Raw genomic sequence first — 26,130 nt, 5'->3', positions numbered from 1 at the left:
GGCTGAAACAGAGGGGCTGAAACAGAGGGCGAGAAACAGAGGGCGAGAAACAGAGGGCGAGAAACAGAGGGCGAGAAACAGAGTGGCTGAAACAGAGGGGCTGAAACAGAGGGGCTGAAACAGAGGGGCTGAAACAGAGGGCGAGAAACAGAGGGGCTGAAACAGAGGGGCTGAAACAGAGTGGCTGAAACAGAGGGGCTGAAACAGAGGGCGAGAAACAGAGGGCGAGAAACAGAGGGCGAGAAACAGAGGGGCTGAAACAGAGGGGATGAAACAGAGGGGCTGAAACAGAGGGCGAGAAACAGAGGGCGAGAAACAGAGGGCGAGAAACAGAGAGCGAGAAACAGAGGGCGAGAAACAGAGGGGCTGAAACAGAGGGGCTGAAACAGTGGAGCTGAAACAGAGCGGCTGAAACAGAGGGGCTGAAACAGAGGGCGACAAACAGAGGGGCTGAAACAGAGGGGCTGAAACAGAGGGGCTGAAACAGAGGGCGACAAACACAGGTCGAGAAACTGAGGGCGAGAAAGAGTGGGGCTAAAACAGAGGGGCTGAAACAGAGGGGGTGAAACAGAGGGTCTGAAACACAGGGGCTGAAACAGAGGGCGAGAAACAGAGGGGCTGAAACAGAGGGGATGAAACAGAGAGGCTGAAACAGAGGGGCTGAAACAGAGGGAGAGAAACAGAGGGCGAGAAACAGAGGGCGAGAAACAGAGGGCGAGAAACAGAGTGGCTGAAACAGAGGGGCTGAAACAGAGGGGCTGAAACAGAGGGGCTGAAACAGAGGGCGAGAAACATAGGGGCTGAAACAGAGGCTGAGAAACAGAGTGGCTGAAACAGAGGGGCTGAAACAGAGGACGAGAAACAGAGGGGTTTAAACAGTGGGGCTGAAACAGAGGGGGTGAAACAGAGAGGCTGAAACAGAGTGGCTGAATCAGAGTGGCTGAAACAGAGGGCGAGAAACAGAGGGCTAGAAACAGAGTGCGAGAAACAGACGGGCTGAAACAGAGGGGCTAAAACAGCAGTGCTGAAACAGAGGGCGAGAAACAGAGGGGCTGAAACAGAGGGTCGAAACAGAGGTGAGAAACAGAGGGGCTGAAACAGAGGGCGAGAAACAGAGGGCGAGAAACAGAGGGCGAGAAACAGAGAGGGAGAAACAAAGGGCGAGAAACAGAGGGCGAGAAACAGAGGGCGAGAAACAGAGGGGCTGAAACAGAGGCGCTGAAACAGAGGGGCTGAAACAGAGGGGCTGAAAGAGAGGGGCTGAAACAGAGCGCGAGAAACAGAGGGCGAGAAACAGAGGGCGAGAAACAGAGGGGCTGAAACAGAGGGGCAGAAACAGAGGGGCTGAAACAGAGGGGCTGAAACAGAGGGCGAGAAACAGAGAGGCTGAAACAGACGGGCTGAAACAGAGGACGAGAAACAGAGGGGCTGAAACAGAGGGGCTGAAACAGAGGGGCTGAAACAGAGGGCGAGAAACAGAGGGGCTGAAACAGTGGGCGAGAAACAGAGGGGGAGAAACAGAGCGAGAAACAGAGGGCGAGAAACAGATGGGCTGAAACAGATTAGCTGAAACAGAGGGGCTGAAAAAGAGGGGCTGAAACAGAGGGGCTGAAACAGAGGGGCTGAAACAGAGGGGCTGAAACAGAGGGCGAGAAACTGAGGGCGAGAAACAGAGGGGCTGAAACAGAGGGCGAGAAACAGAGGGGCTTAAACAGTGGGGCTGAAACAGAGGGGCTGAAACAGATGGGCTGAAACAGAGGGGCTGAATCAGATGGGCTGAAACAGAGGGGCTGAAACAGAGGGCGAGAAACAGAGTGCGACTAACTGAGGGGATGAAACAGAGGGGCTGAAACAGAGGGGCTGAAACAGAGGGCGAGCAACAGAGGGCGAGAAACAGAGGGGCTGAAACAGAGGGGCTGAAACAGAGGGGCTGAAACAGAGGGCGAGAAACAGAGGGCGAGACACAGAGGGGCTGAAACAGAGGGGCTGAAACAGAGTGGCTGAAACAGAGGGTCTGAAACAGAGGGGCTGAAACAGAGGGGCTGAAACAGAGGGCGAGAACCCTAGGGCGAGAAACAGAGGGGCTGACACAGAGGGGCTGAAACAGAGGGCGAGTAACAGAGGGTCTGAAACAGAGGGGCTGAAACAGAGGGGCTGAAACAGAGGGCGAGAAACAGAAGGGCTGAAACAGTGGGCGAGAAACAGAGGGGCTGAAACAGAGGGCGAGAAACAGAAGGGCTGAAACAGAGGGGCAGAAAGAGAGGAGCTGAAAAAGAGGGGCTGAAACAGAGGGGCTGAAACAGAGGGGCTGAATCAGAGGGGCTGAAACAGAGGGCGAGGAACAGAGGGCGAGAATCAGAGGGGCTGAAACAGAGGGCGAGAAACAGAGGGGCTTAAACAGTGGGGTTGAAACAGAGGGGCTGAAACAGAGGGGCTGAAACAGAGGGGCTGAATCAGAGTGGCTGAAACAGAGGGCGAGAAACAGAGGGCGAGAAACAGAGTGCGAGAAACAGAGGGGCTGAAACAGAGGGGCTGAAACAGCGGGGCTGAAACAGAGGGCGAGAAACAGAGGGGCAGAAACAGAGGGGCAGAAACAGAGGGGCTGAAACAGAGGGGCTGAAACAGAGGGGCTGAAAGATAGCGGCTGAGACACAGGGCGAGAAACAGTGGGGCTGAAACAGATGGGCTGAAACAGAGGGGCTGAAACAGAGGGGCTGAAACAGAGGGCGAGAAACAGAGGGTGAGAAACAGAGGGCGAGAAACAGAGGGGCTGAAACAGTGGAGCTGAAACAGAGGGGCTGAAACAGAAGGGCTGAAACAGAGGGGCTGAAACAGAGGGGCTGAAACAGAGGGCGAGAAACACAGGGCGAGAAACTGAGGGCGAGAAAGAGTGGGGCTAAAACAGAGGGGCTGAAACAGAGGGGGTGAAACAGAGGGGCTGAAACAGAGGGGCTGAAACAGAGGGCGAGAAACAGAGGGGCTGAAACAGAGGGGCTGAAACAGAGGGGCTGAAACAGAGGCCGAGAAACAGAGGGCGAGAAACAGAGGGCGAGAAACAGAGGGCTAGAAACAGAGTGGCTGGAACAGAGGGGCTGAAACAGAGGGGCTGAAACAGAGGGGCCGAAACAGAGGGGGTGAAACAGAGGGGCTGAAACAGAGGCGAGAAACAGAGTGCGAGAAACAGAGGGCGAGAAACAGAGAGCGAGAAACAGAGGGCGAGAAACAGAGGACGAGAAACAGAGGGGCTGAAACAGAGGGGCTGAAACAGAGGGGATGAAACAGAGGGGCTGAAACAGAGGGCGAGAAACAGAGGGCGAGAAACAGAGGGGCTGGAACAGAGGGCGAGAAACAGAGGGCGAGAAACAGAGGGCGAGAAACAGAGGGGCTTAAACAGTGGGGTTGAAACAGAGGGGCTGAAACAGAGGGGCTGAAACAGAGGGGCTGAATCAGAGTGGCTGAAACAGAGGGCGAGAAACAGAGGGCGAGAAACAGAGTGCGAGAAACAGAGGGGCTGAAACAGAGGGGCTGAAACAGCGGGGCTGAAACAGAGGGCGAGAAACAGAGGGGCAGAAACAGAGGGGCAGAAACAGAGGGGCTGAAACAGAGGGGCTGAAACAGAGGGGCTGAAAGATAGGGGCTGAAACACAGGGCGAGAAACAGAGGGGCTGAAACAGTGGAGCTGAAACAGAGGGGCTGAAACAGAAGGGCTGAAACAGAGGGGCTGAAACAGAGGGGCTGAAACAGAGGGCGAGAAACACAGGGCGAGAAACTGAGGGCGAGAAAGAGTGGGGCTAAAACAGAGGGGCTGAAACAGAGGGGGTGAAACAGAGGGGCTGAAACAGAGGGGCTGAAACAGAGGGCGAGAAACAGAGGGGCTGAAACAGAGGGGCTGAAACAGAGGGGCTGAAACAGAGGGCGAGAAACAGAGGGCGAGAAACAGAGGGCGAGAAACAGAGGGCGAGAAACAGAGTGGCTGGAACAGAGGGGCTGAAACAGAGGGGCTGAAACAGAGGGGCCGAAACAGAGGGGGTGAAACAGAGGGGCTGAAACAGAGGGCGAGAAACAGAGTGCGAGAAACAGAGGGCGAGAAACAGAGAGCGAGAAACAGAGGGCGAGAAACAGAGAACGAGAAACAGAGGGGCTGAAACAGAGGGGCTGAAACAGAGGGGATGAAACAGAGGGGCTGAAACATAGGGCGAGAAACAGAGGGCGAGAAACAGAGGGGCTGAAACAGAGGGCGAGAAACAGAGGGCGAGAAACAGAGGGCGAGAAACAGAGAGGGAGAAACAAAGGGCGAGAAACAGAGGGCGAGAAACAGAGGGCGAGAAACAGAGGGGCTGAAACAGAGGCGCTGAAACAGAGGGGCTGAAACAGAGGGGCTGAAAGAGAGGGGCTGAAACAGAGCGCGAGAAACAGAGGGCGAGAAACAGAGGGCGAGAAACAGAGGGGGTGAAACAGAGGGGCAGAAACAGAGGGGCTGAAACAGAGGGGCTGAAACAGAGGGCGAGAAACAGAGAGGCTGAAACAGACGGGCTGAAACAGAGGACGAGAAACAGAGGGGCTGAAACAGAGGGGCTGAAACAGAGGGGCTGAAACAGAGGGCGAGAAACAGAGGGGCTGAAACAGTGGGCGAGAAACAGAGGGGGAGAAACAGAGCGAGAAACAGAGGGCGAGAAACAGATGGGATGAAACAGATTAGCTGAAACAGAGGGGCTGAAAAAGAGGGGCTGAAACAGAGGGGCTGAAACAGAGGGGGTGAAACAGAGGGGCTGAAACAGAGGGCGAGAAACTGAGGGCGAGAAACAGAGGGGCTGAAACAGACGGCGAGAAACAGAGGGGCTTAAACAGTGGGGCTGAAACAGAGGGGCTGAAACAGATGGGCTGAAACAGAGGGGCTGAATCAGATGGGCTGAAACAGAGGGCGAGAAACAGAGGGCGAGAAACAGAGTGCGACTAACTGAGGGGATGAAACAGAGGGGCTGAAACAGAGGGGCTGAAACAGAGGGCGAGAAACAGAGGGCGAGAAACAGAGGGGCTGAAACAGAGGGGCTGAAACAGAGGGGCTGAAACAGAGGGCGAGAAACAGAGGGCGAGAAACAGAGGGGCTGAAACAGAGGGGCTGAAACAGAGTGGCTGAAACAGAGGGTCTGAAACAGAGGGGCTGAAACAGAGGGGCTGAAACAGAGGGCGAGAAACAGAGGGCGAGAAACAGAGGGGCTGAAACAGAGGGGCTGAAACAGAGGGCGAGTAACAGAGGGTCTGAAACAGAGGGGCTGAAACAGAGGGGCTGAAACAGAGGGCGAGAAACACAATGGCTGAAACAGTGGGCGAGAAACAGAGGGGCTGAAACAGAGGGCGAGAAACAGAAGGGCTGAAACAGAGGGGCAGAAAGAGAGGAGCTGAAAAAGAGGGGCTGAAACAGAGGGGCTGAAACAGAGGGGCTGAATCAGAGGGGCTGAAACAGAGGGCGAGGAACAGAGGGCGAGAATCAGAGGGGCTGAAACAGAGGGCGAGAAACAGAGGGGCTTAAACAGTGGGGTTGAAACAGAGGGGCTGAAACAGAGGGGCTGAAACAGAGGGGCTGAATCAGAGTGGCTGAAACAGAGGGCGAGAAACAGAGGGCGAGAAACAGAGTGCGAGAAACAGAGGGGCTGAAACAGAGGGGCTGAAACAGCGGGGCTGAAACAGAGGGCGAGAAACAGAGGGGCAGAAACAGAGGGGCAGAAACAGAGGGGCTGAAACAGAGGGGCTGAAACAGAGGGGCTGAAAGATAACGGCTGAGACACAGGGCGAGAAACAGTGGGGCTGAAACAGATGGGCTGAAACAGAGGGGCTGAAACAGAGGGGCTGAAACAGAGGGCGAGAAACAGAGGGTGAGAAACAGAGGGCGAGAAACAGAGGGGCTGAAACAGTGGAGCTGAAACAGAGGGGCTGAAACAGAAGGGCTGAAACAGAGGGGCTGAAACAGAGGGGCTGAAACAGAGGGCGAGAAACACAGGGCGAGAAACTGAGGGCGAGAAAGAGTGGGGCTAAAACAGAGGGGCTGAAACAGAGGGGGTGAAACAGAGGGGCTGAAACAGAGGGGCTGAAACAGAGGGCGAGAAACAGAGGGGCTGAAACAGAGGGGCTGAAACAGAGGGGCTGAAACAGAGGCCGAGAAACAGAGGGCGAGAAACAGAGGGCGAGAAACAGAGGGCTAGAAACAGAGTGGCTGGAACAGAGGGGCTGAAACAGAGGGGCTGAAACAGAGGGGCCGAAACAGAGGGGGTGAAACAGAGGGGCTGAAACAGAGGCGAGAAACAGAGTGCGAGAAACAGAGGGCGAGAAACAGAGAGCGAGAAACAGAGGGCGAGAAACAGAGGACGAGAAACAGAGGGGCTGAAACAGAGGGGCTGAAACAGAGGGGATGAAACAGAGGGGCTGAAACAGAGGGCGAGAAACAGAGGGCGAGAAACAGAGGGGCTGGAACAGAGGGCGAGAAACAGAGGGCGAGAAACAGAGGGCGAGAAACAGAGGGGCTTAAACAGTGGGGTTGAAACAGAGGGGCTGAAACAGAGGGGCTGAAACAGAGGGGCTGAATCAGAGTGGCTGAAACAGAGGGCGAGAAACAGAGGGCGAGAAACAGAGTGCGAGAAACAGAGGGGCTGAAACAGAGGGGCTGAAACAGCGGGGCTGAAACAGAGGGCGAGAAACAGAGGGGCAGAAACAGAGGGGCAGAAACAGAGGGGCTGAAACAGAGGGGCTGAAACAGAGGGGCTGAAAGATAGGGGCTGAAACACAGGGCGAGAAACAGAGGGGCTGAAACAGTGGAGCTGAAACAGAGGGGCTGAAACAGAAGGGCTGAAACAGAGGGGCTGAAACAGAGGGGCTGAAACAGAGGGCGAGAAACACAGGGCGAGAAACTGAGGGCGAGAAAGAGTGGGGCTAAAACAGAGGGGCTGAAACAGAGGGGGTGAAACAGAGGGGCTGAAACAGAGGGGCTGAAACAGAGGGCGAGAAACAGAGGGGCTGAAACAGAGGGGCTGAAACAGAGGGGCTGAAACAGAGGGCGAGAAACAGAGGGCGAGAAACAGAGGGCGAGAAACAGAGGGCGAGAAACAGAGTGGCTGGAACAGAGGGGCTGAAACAGAGGGGCTGAAACAGAGGGGCCGAAACAGAGGGGGTGAAACAGAGGGGCTGAAACAGAGGGCGAGAAACAGAGTGCGAGAAACAGAGGGCGAGAAACAGAGAGCGAGAAACAGAGGGCGAGAAACAGAGAACGAGAAACAGAGGGGCTGAAACAGAGGGGCTGAAACAGAGGGGATGAAACAGAGGGGCTGAAACATAGGGCGAGAAACAGAGGGCGAGAAACAGAGGGGCTGAAACAGAGGGCGAGAAACAGAGGGCGAGAAACAGAGGGCGAGAAACAGAGAGGGAGAAACAAAGGGCGAGAAACAGAGGGCGAGAAACAGAGGGCGAGAAACAGAGGGGCTGAAACAGAGGCGCTGAAACAGAGGGGCTGAAACAGAGGGGCTGAAAGAGAGGGGCTGAAACAGAGCGCGAGAAACAGAGGGCGAGAAACAGAGGGCGAGAAACAGAGGGGGTGAAACAGAGGGGCAGAAACAGAGGGGCTGAAACAGAGGGGCTGAAACAGAGGGCGAGAAACAGAGAGGCTGAAACAGACGGGCTGAAACAGAGGACGAGAAACAGAGGGGCTGAAACAGAGGGGCTGAAACAGAGGGGCTGAAACAGAGGGCGAGAAACAGAGGGGCTGAAACAGTGGGCGAGAAACAGAGGGGGAGAAACAGAGCGAGAAACAGAGGGCGAGAAACAGATGGGATGAAACAGATTAGCTGAAACAGAGGGGCTGAAAAAGAGGGGCTGAAACAGAGGGGCTGAAACAGAGGGGGTGAAACAGAGGGGCTGAAACAGAGGGCGAGAAACTGAGGGCGAGAAACAGAGGGGCTGAAACAGACGGCGAGAAACAGAGGGGCTTAAACAGTGGGGCTGAAACAGAGGGGCTGAAACAGATGGGCTGAAACAGAGGGGCTGAATCAGATGGGCTGAAACAGAGGGCGAGAAACAGAGGGCGAGAAACAGAGTGCGACTAACTGAGGGGATGAAACAGAGGGGCTGAAACAGAGGGGCTGAAACAGAGGGCGAGAAACAGAGGGCGAGAAACAGAGGGGCTGAAACAGAGGGGCTGAAACAGAGGGGCTGAAACAGAGGGCGAGAAACAGAGGGCGAGAAACAGAGGGGCTGAAACAGAGGGGCTGAAACAGAGTGGCTGAAACAGAGGGTCTGAAACAGAGGGGCTGAAACAGAGGGGCTGAAACAGAGGGCGAGAAACAGAGGGCGAGAAACAGAGGGGCTGAAACAGAGGGGCTGAAACAGAGGGCGAGTAACAGAGGGTCTGAAACAGAGGGGCTGAAACAGAGGGGCTGAAACAGAGGGCGAGAAACACAATGGCTGAAACAGTGGGCGAGAAACAGAGGGGCTGAAACAGAGGGCGAGAAACAGAAGGGCTGAAACAGAGGGGCAGAAAGAGAGGAGCTGAAAAAGAGGGGCTGAAACAGAGGGGCTGAAACAGAGGGGCTGAATCAGAGGGGCTGAAACAGAGGGCGAGGAACAGAGGGCGAGAATCAGAGGGGCTGAAACAGAGGGCGAGAAACAGAGGGGCTTAAACAGTGGGGTTGAAACAGAGGGGCTGAAACAGAGGGGCTGAAACAGAGGGGCTGAATCAGAGTGGCTGAAACAGAGGGCGAGAAACAGAGGGCGAGAAACAGAGTGCGAGAAACAGAGGGGCTGAAACAGAGGGGCTGAAACAGCGGGGCTGAAACAGAGGGCGAGAAACAGAGGGGCAGAAACAGAGGGGCAGAAACAGAGGGGCTGAAACAGAGGGGCTGAAACAGAGGGGCTGAAAGATAACGGCTGAGACACAGGGCGAGAAACAGTGGGGCTGAAACAGATGGGCTGAAACAGAGGGGCTGAAACAGAGGGGCTGAAACAGAGGGCGAGAAACAGAGGGTGAGAAACAGAGGGCGAGAAACAGAGGGGCTGAAACAGTGGAGCTGAAACAGAGGGGCTGAAACAGAAGGGCTGAAACAGAGGGGCTGAAACAGAGGGGCTGAAACAGAGGGCGAGAAACACAGGGCGAGAAACTGAGGGCGAGAAAGAGTGGGGCTAAAACAGAGGGGCTGAAACAGAGGGGGTGAAACAGAGGGGCTGAAACAGAGGGGCTGAAACAGAGGGCGAGAAACAGAGGGGCTGAAACAGAGGGGCTGAAACAGAGGGGCTGAAACAGAGGCCGAGAAACAGAGGGCGAGAAACAGAGGGCGAGAAACAGAGGGCTAGAAACAGAGTGGCTGGAACAGAGGGGCTGAAACAGAGGGGCTGAAACAGAGGGGCCGAAACAGAGGGGGTGAAACAGATGGGCTGAAACAGAGGCGAGAAACAGAGTGCGAGAAACAGAGGGCGAGAAACAGAGAGCGAGAAACAGAGGGCGAGAAACAGAGGACGAGAAACAGAGGGGCTGAAACAGAGGGGCTGAAACAGAGGGGATGAAACAGAGGGGCTGAAACAGAGGGCGAGAAACAGAGGGCGAGAAACAGAGGGGCTGGAACAGAGGGCGAGAAACAGAGGGCGAGAAACAGAGGGCGAGAAACAGAGGGGCTTAAACAGTGGGGTTGAAACAGAGGGGCTGAAACAGAGGGGCTGAAACAGAGGGGCTGAATCAGAGTGGCTGAAACAGAGGGCGAGAAACAGAGGGCGAGAAACAGAGTGCGAGAAACAGAGGGGCTGAAACAGAGGGGCTGAAACAGCGGGGCTGAAACAGAGGGCGAGAAACAGAGGGGCAGAAACAGAGGGGCAGAAACAGAGGGGCTGAAACAGAGGGGCTGAAACAGAGGGGCTGAAAGATAGGGGCTGAAACACAGGGCGAGAAACAGAGGGGCTGAAACAGTGGAGCTGAAACAGAGGGGCTGAAACAGAAGGGCTGAAACAGAGGGGCTGAAACAGAGGGGCTGAAACAGAGGGCGAGAAACACAGGGCGAGAAACTGAGGGCGAGAAAGAGTGGGGCTAAAACAGAGGGGCTGAAACAGAGGGGGTGAAACAGAGGGGCTGAAACAGAGGGGCTGAAACAGAGGGCGAGAAACAGAGGGGCTGAAACAGAGGGGCTGAAACAGAGGGGCTGAAACAGAGGGCGAGAAACAGAGGGCGAGAAACAGAGGGCGAGAAACAGAGGGCGAGAAACAGAGTGGCTGGAACAGAGGGGCTGAAACAGAGGGGCTGAAACAGAGGGGCCGAAACAGAGGGGGTGAAACAGAGGGGCTGAAACAGAGGGCGAGAAACAGAGTGCGAGAAACAGAGGGCGAGAAACAGAGAGCGAGAAACAGAGGGCGAGAAACAGAGAACGAGAAACAGAGGGGCTGAAACAGAGGGGCTGAAACAGAGGGGATGAAACAGAGGGGCTGAAACATAGGGCGAGAAACAGAGGGCGAGAAACAGAGGGGCTGAAACAGAGGGCGAGAAACAGAGGGCGAGAAACAGAGGGCGAGAAACAGAGAGGGAGAAACAAAGGGCGAGAAACAGAGGGCGAGAAACAGAGGGCGAGAAACAGAGGGGCTGAAACAGAGGCGCTGAAACAGAGGGGCTGAAACAGAGGGGCTGAAAGAGAGGGGCTGAAACAGAGCGCGAGAAACAGAGGGCGAGAAACAGAGGGCGAGAAACAGAGGGGGTGAAACAGAGGGGCAGAAACAGAGGGGCTGAAACAGAGGGGCTGAAACAGAGGGCGAGAAACAGAGAGGCTGAAACAGACGGGCTGAAACAGAGGACGAGAAACAGAGGGGCTGAAACAGAGGGGCTGAAACAGAGGGGCTGAAACAGAGGGCGAGAAACAGAGGGGCTGAAACAGTGGGCGAGAAACAGAGGGGGAGAAACAGAGCGAGAAACAGAGGGCGAGAAACAGATGGGATGAAACAGATTAGCTGAAACAGAGGGGCTGAAAAAGAGGGGCTGAAACAGAGGGGCTGAAACAGAGGGGGTGAAACAGAGGGGCTGAAACAGAGGGCGAGAAACTGAGGGCGAGAAACAGAGGGGCTGAAACAGACGGCGAGAAACAGAGGGGCTTAAACAGTGGGGCTGAAACAGAGGGGCTGAAACAGATGGGCTGAAACAGAGGGGCTGAATCAGATGGGCTGAAACAGAGGGCGAGAAACAGAGGGCGAGAAACAGAGTGCGACTAACTGAGGGGATGAAACAGAGGGGCTGAAACAGAGGGGCTGAAACAGAGGGCGAGAAACAGAGGGCGAGAAACAGAGGGGCTGAAACAGAGGGGCTGAAACAGAGGGGCTGAAACAGAGGGCGAGAAACAGAGGGCGAGAAACAGAGGGGCTGAAACAGAGGGGCTGAAACAGAGTGGCTGAAACAGAGGGTCTGAAACAGAGGGGCTGAAACAGAGGGGCTGAAACAGAGGGCGAGAAACAGAGGGCGAGAAACAGAGGGGCTGAAACAGAGGGGCTGAAACAGAGGGCGAGTAACAGAGGGTCTGAAACAGAGGGGCTGAAACAGAGGGGCTGAAACAGAGGGCGAGAAACACAATGGCTGAAACAGTGGGCGAGAAACAGAGGGGCTGAAACAGAGGGCGAGAAACAGAGAGCGAGAAACAGAGGGCGAGAAACAGAAGGGCTGAAACAGAGGGGCTGAAAGAGAGGAGCTGAAAAAGAGGGGCTGAAACAGAGGGGCTGAAACAGAGGGGCTGAATCAGAGGGGCTGAAACAGAGGGCGAGGAACAGAGGGCGAGAATCAGAGGGGCTGAAACAGAGGGCGAGAAACAGAGGGGCTTAAACAGTGGGGTTGAAACAGAGGGGCTGAAACAGAGGGGCTGAAACAGAGGGGCTGAAACAGAGTGGCTGAAACAGAGGGCGAGAAACAGAGGGCGAGAAACAGAGTGCGAGAAACAGAGGGGCTGAAACAGAGGGGCTGAAACAGCGGGGCTGAAACAGAGGGCGAGAAACAGAGGGGCAGAAACAGAGGGGCTGAAACAGAGGGGCTGAAACAGAGGGGCTGAAAGATAGGGGCTGAAACACAGGGCGAGAAACAGAGGGGGTGAAACAGATGGGCTGAAACAGAGGGGCTGAAACAGAGGGGCTGAAACAGAGGGCGAGAAACAGAGGGTGAGAAACAGAGGGCGAGAAACAGAGGGGCTGAAACAGTGGAGCTGAAACAGAGGGGCTGAAACAGAAGGGCTGAAACAGAGGGGCTGAAACAGAGGGGCTGAAACAGAGGGCGAGAAACACAGGGCGAGAAACTGAGGGCGAGAAAGAGTGGGGCTAAAACAGAGGGGCTGAAACAGAGGGGGTGAAACAGAGGGGCTGAAACAGAGGGGCTGAAACAGAGGGCGAGAAACAGAGGGGCTGAAACAGAGGGGCTGAAACAGAGGGGCTGAAACAGAGGGCGAGAAACAGAGGGCGAGAAACAGAGGGCGAGAAACAGAGGGCGAGAAACAGAGTGGCTGGAACAGAGGGGCTGAAACAGAGGGGCTGAAACAGAGGGGCCAAAACAGAGGGGGTTTAACAGAGGGGCTGAAACAGAGGGCGAGAAACAGAGCGCGAGAAACAGAGGGCGAGAAACAGAGAGCGAGAAACAGAGGGCGAGAAACAGAGGACGAGAAACAGAGGGGCTGAAACAGAGGGGCTGAAACAGAGGGGATGAAACAGAGGGGCTGAAACAGAGGGCGAGAAACAGAGGGCGAGAAACAGAGGGGCTGAAACAGAGGGGCTGAAACAGAGGGGCTGAAACAGAGGGGCTGAAACAGAGGGGCTGAAACAGTGGGCGAGAAACAGAGGGGCTGAAACAGAGGGGCTGAAACAGAGGGCGAGAAACAGAGGGGTTGAAACAGAGGGGCTGAAACAGAGGGGCTGAAACAGAGGGGCTGAAACAGAGGGCGAGAAACAGAGGGGCTGAAACAGTGGGAGAGAAACAGAGGGGCTGAAACAGAGGGCGAGAAACAGAGAGCGAGAAACAGAGGGCGAGAAACAGAGGGGCTGAAACAGAGGGGCTGAAACAGAGTGGCTTTAAAAGAGGGGCTGAAACAGAGGGGCTGAAACAGAGGGGCTGAAACACAGGGGCTGAAACAGAGGGCGAGAAACAGAGGGCGAGAAACAGAGGGGCTGAAACAGAGGGCGAGAAACAGAGGGGCTTAAACAGTGGGGATGAAACAGAGGGGCTGAATCAGAGGGGCTGAAACAGAGGGGCTGAATCAGAGTGGCTGAAACAGAGTGCGAGAAACAGAGGGCGAGAAACAGAGTGCGAGAAACAGAGGGGCTGAAACAGAGGGGCTGAAACAGCGGGGCTGAAACAGAGGGCGAGAAACAGAGGGGCTGAAACAGAGGGGCTGAAACAGAGCGGCTCAAACAGAGGGGCTGAAAGATAGGGGCTGAAACAGAGGGCGAGAAACAGAGGGGCTGAAACAGATGGGCTGAAACAGAGGGGCTGAAACAGAGGGGCTGAAACAGAGGGCGAGAAACAGAGGGTGAGAAACAGAGGGCGAGAAACAGAGGGGCTGAAACAGTGGAGCTGAAACAGAGGGGCTGAAACAGAGGGGCTGAAACAGGGGCTGAAAGAGACGGGCTGAAACAGAGTGCGAGAAACAGAGGGCGAGAAACAGAAGGGCTGAAACAGAGGGGCTGAAACAGAGGGGCTGAAACAGAGGGGCTGAAACAGGGGCTGAAACAGAGGGCGAGAAACAGAGGGGCTGAAACAGAGGGGCTGAAACAGAGGACGAGAAACAGAGGGGCTGAAACAGTGGAGCTGAAACAGAGGGGCTGAAACAGAGGGGCTGAAACAGGGGCTGTAAGAGACGGGCTGAAACAGAGTGCGAGAAACAGAGGGCGAGAAACAGAAGGGCTGAAACAGAGGGGCTGAAACAGAGGGGCTGAAACAGAGGGGCTGAAACAGGGGCTGAAACAGAGGGCGAGAAACAGAGGGGCTGAAACAGAGGGGCTGAAACAGAGGACGAGAAACAGAGGGGCTGAAACAGAGGGGCTGAAACAGAGGGGCTGAAACAGAGGGGCTGAAACAGAGGGCGAGAAACAGAGGGGCTGAAACAGAGGGCGTGAAACAGAGGGCGAGAAACAGAGGGGCTGAAACAGAGGGGCTGAAACAGAGGGGCTGAAACAGAGGGGCAGAAACAGAGGGCGAGAAACAGAGCGGCTGAAACAGAGGGGCTGAAACAGAGTGGCTGAAACAGAGGGTCTGAAACAGAGGGCGAGAAACAGAGGGCGAGAAACAGAGGGCGAGAAACAGAGGGGCTGAAACAGAGGGGCTGAAACAGAGGGGCTGAAACAGAGGGGCTGAAACAGAGGGCGAGAAACAGAGGGCGAGAAACAGAGAGCGAGAAACAGAGGGCGAGAAACAGAGGGGCTGAAACAGAGGGGCTGAAACAGTGGAGCTGAAACAGAGCGGCTGAAACAGAGGGGCTGAAACAGAGGGCGACAAACAGAGGGGCTGAAACAGAGGGGCTGAAACAGAGGGGCTGAAACAGAGGGCGACAAACACAGGGCGAGAAACTGAGGGCGAGAAAGAGTGGGGCTAAAACAGAGGGGCGAGAAACAGAGGGGCTGAAACAGAGGGCGAGAAACAGAGGGCCAGAAACAGAGGGCGAGAAACAGAGGGCGAGAAACAGAGTGGCTGAAACAGAGGGGCTGAAACAGAGGGGCTGAAACAGAGGGGCTGAAACAGAGGCCGAGAAACAGAGGGGCTGAAACAGAGGCTGAGAAACAGAGTGGCTGAAACAGAGGGGCTGAAACAGAGTGGCTGAAACAGAGGGTCTGAAACAGAGGGCGAGAAACAGAGGGCGAGAAACAGAGGGGCTGAAACAGAGGGGCTGAAACAGAGGGGCTGAAACAGAGGCCGAGAAACAGAGGGGCTGAAACAGAGGCTGAGAAACAGAGTGGCTGAAACAGAGGGGCTGAAACAGAGTGGCTGAAACAGAGGGTCTGAAACAGAGGGCGAGAAACAGAGGGCGAGAAACAGAGGGCGAGAAACAGAGGGGCTGAAACAGAGGGGATCAAACAGAGGGGCTGAAACAGAGGGCGAGAAACAGAGGGCGAGAAACAGAGGGCGAGAAACAGAGAGCGAGAAACAGAGGGCGAGAAACAGAGGGGCTGAAACAGAGGGGCTGAAACAGTGGAGCTGAAACAGAGCGGCTGAAACAGAGGGGCTGAAACAGAGGGGCTGAAACAGTGGAGCTGAAACAGAGCGGCTGAAACAGAGGGGCTGAAACAGAGGGGCTGAAACAGAGGGGCTGAAACAGAGGGCGACAAACACAGGGCGAGAAACTGAGGGCGAGAAAGAGTGGGGCTAAAACAGAGGGGCGAGAAACAGAGGGGGTGAAACAGAGGGTCTGAAACACAGGGGCTGAAACAGAGGGCGAGAAACAGAGGGGCTGAAACAGAGGGGCTGAAACAGAGGGGCTGAAACAGAGTGGCTGAAACAGAGGGCGAGAAACAGAGGGCGAGAAACAGAGGGCGAGAAACAGAGGGCGAGAAACAGAGTGGCTGAAACAGAGGGGCTGAAACAGAGGGGCTGAAACAGAGGGGATGAAACAGAGGGCGAGAAACAGAGGGGCTGAAACAGAGGCTGAGAAACAGAGTGGCTGAAACAGAGGGGCTGAAACAGAGGACGAGAAACAGAGGGGTTTAAACAGTGGGGCTGAAACAGAGGGGGTGAAACAGAGAGGCTGAAACAGAGTGGCTGAATCAGAGTGGCTGAAACAGAGGGCGAGAAACAGGGCTAGAAACAGAGTGCGAGAAACAGACGGGCTGAAACAGAGGGGCTGAAACAGCAGTGCTGAAACCGAGGGCGAGAAACAGAGGGGCTGAAACAGAGGGTCGAAACAGAGGGCGAGAAACAGAGGGGCTGAAACAGAGGGCGAGAAACAGAGGGCGAGAAACAGAGGGCGAGAAACAGAGAGGGAGAAACAAAGGGCGAGAAACAGAGGGCGAGAAACAGAGGGCGAGAAACAGAGGGGCTGAAACAGAGGCGCTGAAACAGAGGGGCTGAAACAGAGGGGCTGAAAGAGAGGGGCTGAAACAGAGCGCGAGAAACAGAGGGCGAGAAACAGAGGGCGAGAAACAGAGGGGCTGAAACAGAGGGGCAGAAACAGAGGGGCTGAAACAGAGGGGCTGAAACAGAGGGCGAGAAACAAAGAGGCTGAAACAGACGGGCTGAAACAGAGGACGAGAAACAGAGGGGCTGAAACAGAGGGGCTGAAACAGAGGGGCTGAAACAGAGGGCGAGAAACAGAGGGGCTGAAACAGTGGGCGAGAAACAGAGGGGGAGAAACAGAGGGGCTGAAACAGAGGGCGAGAAACAGAGGGGCTTAAACAGTGGGGCTGAAACAGAGGGGCTGAAACAGATGGGCTGAAACAGAGGGGCTGAATCAGATGGGCTGAAACAGAGGGCGAGAAACAGATGGGCTGAAACAGATTAGCTCAAACAGAGGGGCTGAAAAAGAGGGGCTGAAACAGAGGGGCTGAAACAGAGGGGCTGAAACAGAGGGGCTGAAACAGAGGGCGAGAAACAGAGGGCGAGAAACAGAGGGGCTGAAACAGAGGGCGAGAAACAGAGGGGCTTAAACAGTGGGGCTGAAACAGAGCGGCTGAAACAGATCGGCTGAAACAGAGGGGCTGAATCAGATGGGCTGAAACAGAGGGCGAGAAACAGAGGGCGAGAAACAGAGTGCGACTAACTGAGGGGATGAAACAGAGGGGCTGAAACAGAGGGGCTGAAACAGAGGGCGAGAAACAGAGGGCGAGAAACAGAGGGGCTGAAACAGAGGGGCTGAAACAGAGGGGCTGAAACAGAGGGCGAGAAACAGAGGGCGAGAAACAGAGGGGCTGAAACAGAGGGGCTGAAACAGAGTGGCTGAAACAGAGGGTCTGAAACAGAGGGGCTGAAACAGAGGGGCTGAAACAGAGGGCGAGAACCCTAGGGCGAGAAACAGAGGGGCTGAATCAGAGGGGCTGAAACAGAGGGCGAGTAACAGAGGGTCTGAAACAGAGGGGCTGAAACAGAGGGGCTGAAACAGAGGGCGAGAAACAGAAGGGCTGAAACAGTGGGCGAGAAACAGAGGGGCTGAAACAGAGGGCGAGAAACAGAAGGGCTGAAACAGAGGGGCAGAAAGAGAGGGGCTGAAAAAGAGGGGATGAAACAGAGGGGCTGAAACAGAGGGGCTGAATCAGAGGGGCTGAAACAGAGGGCGAGGAACAGAGGGCGAGAATCAGAGGGGCTGAAACAGAGGGCGAGAAACAGAGGGGCTTAAACAGTGGGGTTGAAACAGAGGGGCTGAAACAGAGGGGCTGAAACAGAGGGGCTGAATCAGAGTGGCTGAAAAAGAGGGCGAGAAACAGAGGGCGAGAAACAGAGTGCGAGAAACAGAGGGGCTGAAACAGAGGGGCTGAAACAGCGGGGCTGAAACAGAGGGCGAGAAACAGAGGGGCAGAAACAGAGGGGCAGAAACAGAGGGGCTGAAACAGAGGGGCTGAAACAGAGGGGCTGAAAGAATGGGGCTGAAACACAGGGCGAGAAACAGAGGGGCTGAAACAGATGGGCTGAAACAGAGGGGCTGAAACAGAGGGGCTGAAACAGAGGGCGAGAAACAGAGGGTGAGAAACAGAGGGCGAGAAACAGAGGGGCTGAAACAGCGGAGCTGAAACAGAGGGGCTGAAACAGAAGGGCTGAAACAGAGGGGCTGAAACAGAGGGGCTGAAACAGAGGGCGAGAAACACAGGGCGAGAAACTGAGGGCGAGAAAGAGTGGGGCTAAAACAGAGGGGCTGAAACAGAGGGGGTGAAACAGAGGGGCTGAAACAGAGGGTCTGAAACAGAGGGCGAGAAACAGAGGGGCTGAAACAGAGGGGCTGAAACAGAGGGGCTGAAACAGAGGGCGAGAAACAGAGGGCGAGAAACAGAGGGGCTGAAACAGAGGCGAGAAACAGAGTGCGAGAAACAGAGGGCGAGAAACAGAGAGCGAGAAACAGAGGGCGAGAAACAGAGGACGAGAAACAGAGAGGCTGAAACAGAGGGGCTGAAACAGAGGGGATGAAACAGAGGGGCTGGAACAGAGGGCGAGAAACAGAGGGCGAGAAACAGAGGGGCTGAAACAGAGGGCGAGAAACAGAGGGCGAGAAACAGAGGGCGAGAAACAGAGGTGCTTAAACAGTGGGGTTGAAACAGAGGGGCTGAAACAGAGGGGCTGAAACAGAGGGGCTGAATCAGAGTGGCTGAAACAGAGGGCGAGAAACAGAGGGCGAGAAACAGAGTGCGAGAAACAGAGGGGCTGAAACAGAGGGGCTGAAACAGCGGGGCTGAAACAGAGGGCGAGAAACAGAGGGGCAGAAACAGAGGGGCAGAAACAGAGGGGCTGAAACAGAGGGGCTGAAACAGAGGGGCTGAAAGATAGGGGCTTAAACACAGGGCGAGAAACAGAGGGGCTGAAACAGTGGAGCTGAAACAGAGGGGCTGAAACAGAAGGGCTGAAACAGAGGGGCTGAAACAGAGGGACTGAAACAGAGGGCGAGAAACACAGGGCGAGAAACTGAGGGCGAGAAAGAGTGGGGCTAAAACAGAGGGGCTGAAACAGAGGGGGTGAAACAGAGGGGCTGAAACAGAGGGGCTGAAACAGAGGGCGAGAAACAGAGGGGCTGAAACAGAGGGGCTGAAACAGAGGGGCTGAAACAGAGGGCGAGAAACAGAGGGCGAGAAACAGAGGGCGAGAAACAGAGGGCGAGAAACAGAGTGGCTGGAACAGAGGGGCTGAAACAGAGGGGCTGAAACAGAGGGGCCAAAACAGAGGGGGTTTAACAGAGGGGCTGAAACAGAGGGCGAGAAACAGAGCGCGAGAAACAGAGGGCGAGAAACAGAGAGCGAGAAACAGAGGGCGAGAAACAGAGGACGAGAAACAGAGGGGCTGAAACAGAGGGGCTGAAACAGAGGGGATGAAACAGAGGGGCTGAAACAGAGGGCGAGAAACAGAGGGCGAGAAACAGAGGGGCTGAAACAGAGGGGCTGAAACAGAGGGGCTGAAACAGAGGGGCTGAAACAGAGGGGCTGAAACAGTGGGCGAGAAACAGAGGGGCTGAAACAGAGGGGCTGAAACAGAGGGCGAGAAACAGAGGGGTTGAAACAGAGGGGCTGAAACAGAGGGGCTGAAACAGAGGGGCTGAAACAGAGGGCGAGAAACAGAGGGGCTGAAACAGTGGGAGAGAAACAGAGGGGCTGAAACAGAGGGCGAGAAACAGAGAGCGAGAAACAGAGGGCGAGAAACAGAGGGGCTGAAACAGAGGGGCTGAAACAGAGTGGCTTTAAAAGAGGGGCTGAAACAGAGGGGCTGAAACAGAGGGGCTGAAACACAGGGGCTGAAACAGAGGGCGAGAAACAGAGGGCGAGAAACAGAGGGGCTGAAACAGAGGGCGAGAAACAGAGGGGCTTAAACAGTGGGGATGAAACAGAGGGGCTGAATCAGAGGGGCTGAAACAGAGGGGCTGAATCAGAGTGGCTGAAACAGAGTGCGAGAAACAGAGGGCGAGAAACAGAGTGCGAGAAACAGAGGGGCTGAAACAGAGGGGCTGAAACAGCGGGGCTGAAACAGAGGGCGAGAAACAGAGGGGCTGAAACAGAGGGGCTGAAACAGAGCGGCTCAAACAGAGGGGCTGAAAGATAGGGGCTGAAACAGAGGGCGAGAAACAGAGGGGCTGAAACAGATGGGCTGAAACAGAGGGGCTGAAACAGAGGGGCTGAAACAGAGGGCGAGAAACAGAGGGTGAGAAACAGAGGGCGAGAAACAGAGGGGCTGAAACAGTGGAGCTGAAACAGAGGGGCTGAAACAGAGGGGCTGAAACAGGGGCTGAAAGAGACGGGCTGAAACAGAGTGCGAGAAACAGAGGGCGAGAAACAGAAGGGCTGAAACAGAGGGGCTGAAACAGAGGGGCTGAAACAGAGGGGCTGAAACAGGGGCTGAAACAGAGGGCGAGAAACAGAGGGGCTGAAACAGAGGGGCTGAAACAGAGGACGAGAAACAGAGGGGCTGAAACAGTGGAGCTGAAACAGAGGGGCTGAAACAGAGGGGCTGAAACAGGGGCTGTAAGAGACGGGCTGAAACAGAGTGCGAGAAACAGAGGGCGAGAAACAGAAGGGCTGAAACAGAGGGGCTGAAACAGAGGGGCTGAAACAGAGGGGCTGAAACAGGGGCTGAAACAGAGGGCGAGAAACAGAGGGGCTGAAACAGAGGGGCTGAAACAGAGGACGAGAAACAGAGGGGCTGAAACAGAGGGGCTGAAACAGAGGGGCTGAAACAGAGGGGCTGAAACAGAGGGCGAGAAACAGAGGGGCTGAAACAGAGGGCGTGAAACAGAGGGCGAGAAACAGAGGGGCTGAAACAGAGGGGCTGAAACAGAGGGGCTGAAACAGAGGGGCAGAAACAGAGGGCGAGAAACAGAGCGGCTGAAACAGAGGGGCTGAAACAGAGTGGCTGAAACAGAGGGTCTGAAACAGAGGGCGAGAAACAGAGGGCGAGAAACAGAGGGCGAGAAACAGAGGGGCTGAAACAGAGGGGCTGAAACAGAGGGGCTGAAACAGAGGGGCTGAAACAGAGGGCGAGAAACAGAGGGCGAGAAACAGAGAGCGAGAAACAGAGGGCGAGAAACAGAGGGGCTGAAACAGAGGGGCTGAAACAGTGGAGCTGAAACAGAGCGGCTGAAACAGAGGGGCTGAAACAGAGGGCGACAAACAGAGGGGCTGAAACAGAGGGGCTGAAACAGAGGGGCTGAAACAGAGGGCGACAAACACAGGGCGAGAAACTGAGGGCGAGAAAGAGTGGGGCTAAAACAGAGGGGCGAGAAACAGAGGGGCTGAAACAGAGGGCGAGAAACAGAGGGCCAGAAACAGAGGGCGAGAAACAGAGGGCGAGAAACAGAGTGGCTGAAACAGAGGGGCTGAAACAGAGGGGCTGAAACAGAGGGGCTGAAACAGAGGCCGAGAAACAGAGGGGCTGAAACAGAGGCTGAGAAACAGAGTGGCTGAAACAGAGGGGCTGAAACAGAGTGGCTGAAACAGAGGGTCTGAAATAGAGGGCGAGAAACAGAGGGCGAGAAACAGAGGGGCTGAAACAGAGGGGCTGAAACAGAGGGGCTGAAACAGTGGCCGAGAAACAGAGGGGCTGAAACAGAGGCTGAGAAACAGAGTGGCTGAAACAGAGGGGCTGAAACAGAGTGGCTGAAACAGAGGGTCTGAAACAGAGGGCGAGAAACAGAGGGCGAGAAACAGAGGGCGAGAAACAGAGGGGCTGAAACAGAGGGGATCAAACAGAGGGGCTGAAACAGAGGGCGAGAAACAGAGGGCGAGAAACAGAGGGCGAGAAACAGAGAGCGAGAAACAGAGGGCGAGAAACAGAGGGGCTGAAACAGAGGGGCTGAAACAGTGGAGCTGAAACAGAGCGGCTGAAACAGAGGGGCTGAAACAGAGGGGCTGAAACAGTGGAGCTGAAACAGAGCGGCTGAAACAGAGGGGCTGAAACAGAGGGGCTGAAACAGAGGGGCTGAAACAGAGGGCGACAAACACAGGGCGAGAAACTGAGGGCGAGAAAGAGTGGGGCTAAAACAGAGGGGCGAGAAACAGAGGGGGTGAAACAGAGGGTCTGAAACACAGGGGCTGAAACAGAGGGCGAGAAACAGAGGGGCTGAAACAGAGGGGCTGAAACAGAGGGGCTGAAACAGAGTGGCTGAAACAGAGGGCGAGAAACAGAGGGCGAGAAACAGAGGGCGAGAAACAGAGGGCGAGAAACAGAGTGGCTGAAACAGAGGGGCTGAAACAGAGGGGCTGAAACAGAGGGGATGAAACAGAGGGCGAGAAACAGAGGGGCTGAAACAGAGGCTGAGAAACAGAGTGGCTGAAACAGAGGGGCTGAAACAGAGGACGAGAAACAGAGGGGTTTAAACAGTGGGGCTGAAACAGAGGGGGTGAAACAGAGAGGCTGAAACAGAGTGGCTGAATCAGAGTGGCTGAAACAGAGGGCGAGAAACAGGGCTAGAAACAGAGTGCGAGAAACAGACGGGCTGAAACAGAGGGGCTGAAACAGCAGTGCTGAAACAGAGGGCGAGAAACAGAGGGGCTGAAACAGAGGGTCGAAACAGAGGGCGAGAAACAGAGGGGCTGAAACAGAGGGCGAGAAACAGAGGGCGAGAAACAGAGGGCGAGAAACAGAGAGGGAGAAACAAAGGGCGAGAAACAGAGGGCGAGAAACAGAGGGCGAGAAACAGAGGGGCTGAAACAGAGGCGCTGAAACAGAGGGGCTGAAACAGAGGGGCTGAAAGAGAGGGGCTGAAACAGAGCGCGAGAAACAGAGGGCGAGTAACAGAGGGCGAGAAACAGAGGGGCTGAAACAGAGGGGCAGAAACAGAGGGGCTGAAACAGAGGGGCTGAAACAGAGGGCGAGAAACAAAGAGGCTGAAACAGACGGGCTGAAACAGAGGACGAGAAACAGAGGGGCTGAAACAGAGGGGCTGAAACAGAGGGGCTGAAACAGAGGGCGAGAAACAGAGGGGCTGAAACAGTGGGCGAGAAACAGAGGGGGAGAAACAGAGGGGCTGAAACAGAGGGCGAGAAACAGAGGGGCTTAAACAGTGGGGCTGAAACAGAGGGGCTGAAACAGATGGGCTGAAACAGAGGGGCTGAATCAGATGGGCTGAAACAGAGGGCGAGAAACAGATGGGCTGAAACAGATTAGCTGAAACAGAGGGGCTGAAAAAGAGGGGCTGAAACAGAGGGGCTGAAACAGAGGGGCTGAAACAGAGGGGCTGAAACAGAGGGCGAGAAACAGAGGGCGAGAAACAGAGGGGCTGAAACAGAGGGCGAGAAACAGAGGGGCTTAAACAGTGGGGCTGAAACAGAGCGGCTGAAACAGATGGGCTGAAACAGAGGGGCTGAATCAGATGGGCTGAAACAGAGGGCGAGAAACAGAGGGCGAGAAACAGAGTGCGACTAACTGAGGGGATGAAACAGAGGGGCTGAAACAGAGGGGCTGAAACAGAGGGCGAGAAACAGAGGGCGAGAAACAGAGGGGCTGAAACAGAGGGGCTGAAACAGAGGGGCTGAAACAGAGGGCGAGAAACAGAGGGCGAGAAACAGAGGGGCTGAAACAGAGGGGCTGAAACAGAGTGGCTGAAACAGAGGGTCTGAAACAGAGGGGCTGAAACAGAGGGGCTGAAACAGAGGGCGAGAACCCTAGGGCGAGAAACAGAGGGGCTGAAACAGAGGGGCTGAAACAGAGGGCGAGTAACAGAGGGTCTGAAACAGAGGGGCTGAAACAGAGGGGCTGAAACAGAGGGCGAGAAACAGAAGGGCTGAAACAGTGGGCGAGAAACAGAGGGGCTGAAACAGAGGGCGAGAAACAGAAGGGCTGAAACAGAGGGGCAGAAAGAGAGGGGCTGAAAAAGAGGGGATGAAACAGAGGGGCTGAAACAGAGGGGCTGAATCAGAGGGGCTGAAACAGAGGGCGAGGAACAGAGGGCGAGAATCAGAGGGGCTGAAACAGAGGGCGAGAAACAGAGGGGCTTAAACAGTGGGGTTGAAACAGAGGGGCTGAAACAGAGGGGCTGAAACAGAGGGGCTGAATCAGAGTGGCTGAAAAAGAGGGCGAGAAACAGAGGGCGAGAAACAGAGTGCGAGAAACAGAGGGGCTGAAACAGAGGGGCTGAAACAGCGGGGCTGAAACAGAGGGCGAGAAACAGAGGGGCAGAAACAGAGGGGCAGAAACAGAGGGGCTGAAACAGAGGGGCTGAAACAGAGGGGCTGAAAGAATGGGGCTGAAACACAGGGCGAGAAACAGAGGGGCTGAAACAGATGGGCTGAAACAGAGGGGCTGAAACAGAGGGGCTGAAACAGAGGGCGAGAAACAGAGGGTGAGAAACAGAGGGCGAGAAACAGAGGGGCTGAAACAGCGGAGCTGAAACAGAGGGGCTGAAACAGAAGGGCTGAAACAGAGGGGCTGAAACAGAGGGGCTGAAACAGAGGGCGAGAAACACAGGGCGAGAAACTGAGGGCGAGAAAGAGTGGGGCTAAAACAGAGGGGCTGAAACAGAGGGGGTGAAACAGAGGGGCTGAAACAGAGGGGCTGAAACAGAGGGCGAGAAACAGAGGGGCTGAAACAGAGGGGCTGAAACAGAGGGGCTGAAACAGAGGGCGAGAAACAGAGGGCGAGAAACAGAGGGGCTGAAACAGAGGCGAGAAACAGAGTGCGAGAAACAGAGGGCGAGAAACAGAGAGCGAGAAACAGAGGGCGAGAAACAGAGGACGAGAAACAGAGAGGCTGAAACAGAGGGGCTGAAACAGAGGGGATGAAACAGAGGGGCTGGAATAGAGGGCGAGAAACAGAGGGCGAGAAACAGAGGGGCTGAAACAGAGGGCGAGAAACAGAGGGCGAGAAACAGAGGGCGAGAAACAGAGGTGCTTAAACAGTGGGGTTGAAACAGAGGGGCTGAAACAGAGGGGCTGAAACAGAGGGGCTGAATCAGAGTGGCTGAAACAGAGGGCGAGAAACAGAGGGCGAGAAACAGAGTGCGAGAAACAGAGGGGCTGAAACAGAGGGGCTGAAACAGCGGGGCTGAAACAGAGGGCGAGAAACAGAGGGGCAGAAACAGAGGGGCAGAAACAGAGGGGCTGAAACAGAGGGGCTGAAACAGAGGGGCTGAAAGATAGGGGCTTAAACACAGGGCGAGAAACAGAGGGGCTGAAACAGTGGAGCTGAAACAGAGGGGCTGAAACAGAAGGGCTGAAACAGAGGGGCTGAAACAGAGGGGCTGAAACAGAGGGCGAGAAACACAGGGCGAGAAACTGAGGGCGAGAAAGAGTGGGGCTAAAACAGAGGGGCTGAAACAGAGGGGGTGAAACAGAGGGGCTGAAACAGAGGGGCTGAAACAGAGGGCGAGAAACAGAGGGGCTGAAACAGAGGGGCTGAAACAGAGGGGCTGAAACAGAGGGCGAGAAACAGAGGGCGAGAAACAGAGGGCGAGAAACAGAGGGCGAGAAACAGAGTGGCTGGAACAGAGGGGCTGAAACAGAGGGGCTGAAACAGAGTGCGAGAAACAGAGGGCGAGAAACAGAGTGCGAGAAACAGAGGGCGAGAAACAGAGAGCGAGAAACAGAGGGCGAGAAACAGAGGACGAGAAACAGAGGGGCTGAAACAGAGGGGCTGAAACAGAGGGGATCAAACAGAGGGGCTGAAACAGAGGGCGAGAAACAGAGGGCGAGAAACAGAGGGGCTGAAACAGAGGGCGAGAAACAGAGGGCGAGAAACAGAGGGCGAGAAACAGAGAGGGAGAAACAAAGGGCGAGAAACAGAGGGCGAGAAACAGAGGGCGAGAAACAGAGGGGCTGAAACAGAGGCGCTGAAACAGAGGGGCTGAAACAGAGGGGCTGAAAGAGAGGGGCTGAAACAGAGCGCGAGAAACTGAGGGCGAGAAACAGAGGGCGAGAAACAGAGGGGGTGAAACAGAGGGGCAGAAACAGAGGACGAGAAACAGAGGGGCTGAAACAGAGGGGCTGAAACAGAGGGGCTGAAACAGAGGGCGAGAAACAGAGGGGCAGAAACAGTGGGCGAGAAACAGAGGGGCTGAAACAGAGGGCGAGAAACAGAGCGAGAAACAGAGGGCGAGAAACAGATGGGCTGAAACAGAGGGGATGAAACAGAGGGGCTGAAAAAGAGGGGCTGAAACAGAGGGGCTGAAACAGTTGGGCTGAAACAGAGGGGCTGAAACAGAGGGCGAGAAACTGAGGGCGAGAAACAGAGGGGCTGAAACAGAGGGCGAGAAACAGAGGGGCTTAAACAGTGGGGCTGAAACAGAAGGGCTAAAACAGATGGGCTGAAACAGAGGGGCTGAATCAGATGGGCTGAAACAGAGGGCGAGAAACAGAGGGCGAGAAACAGAGGGGCTGAAACAGAGGGGCTGAAACAGAGGGGCTGAAACAGAGGGCGAGAAACAGAGGGCGAGAAACAGAGGGGCTGAAACAGAGGGGCTGAAACAGAGTGGCTGAAACAGAGGGTCTGAAACAGAGTGGCTGAAACAGAGGGGCTGAAGCAGTGGGCGAGAAACAGAG

The sequence above is a fragment of the Stegostoma tigrinum genome, chromosome 28 (assembly GCF_030684315.1).
Source record: "Stegostoma tigrinum isolate sSteTig4 chromosome 28, sSteTig4.hap1, whole genome shotgun sequence".
NCBI lineage: Eukaryota > Metazoa > Chordata > Chondrichthyes > Orectolobiformes > Stegostomatidae > Stegostoma > Stegostoma tigrinum.
This window is presented reverse-complemented; position numbering follows the sequence as displayed.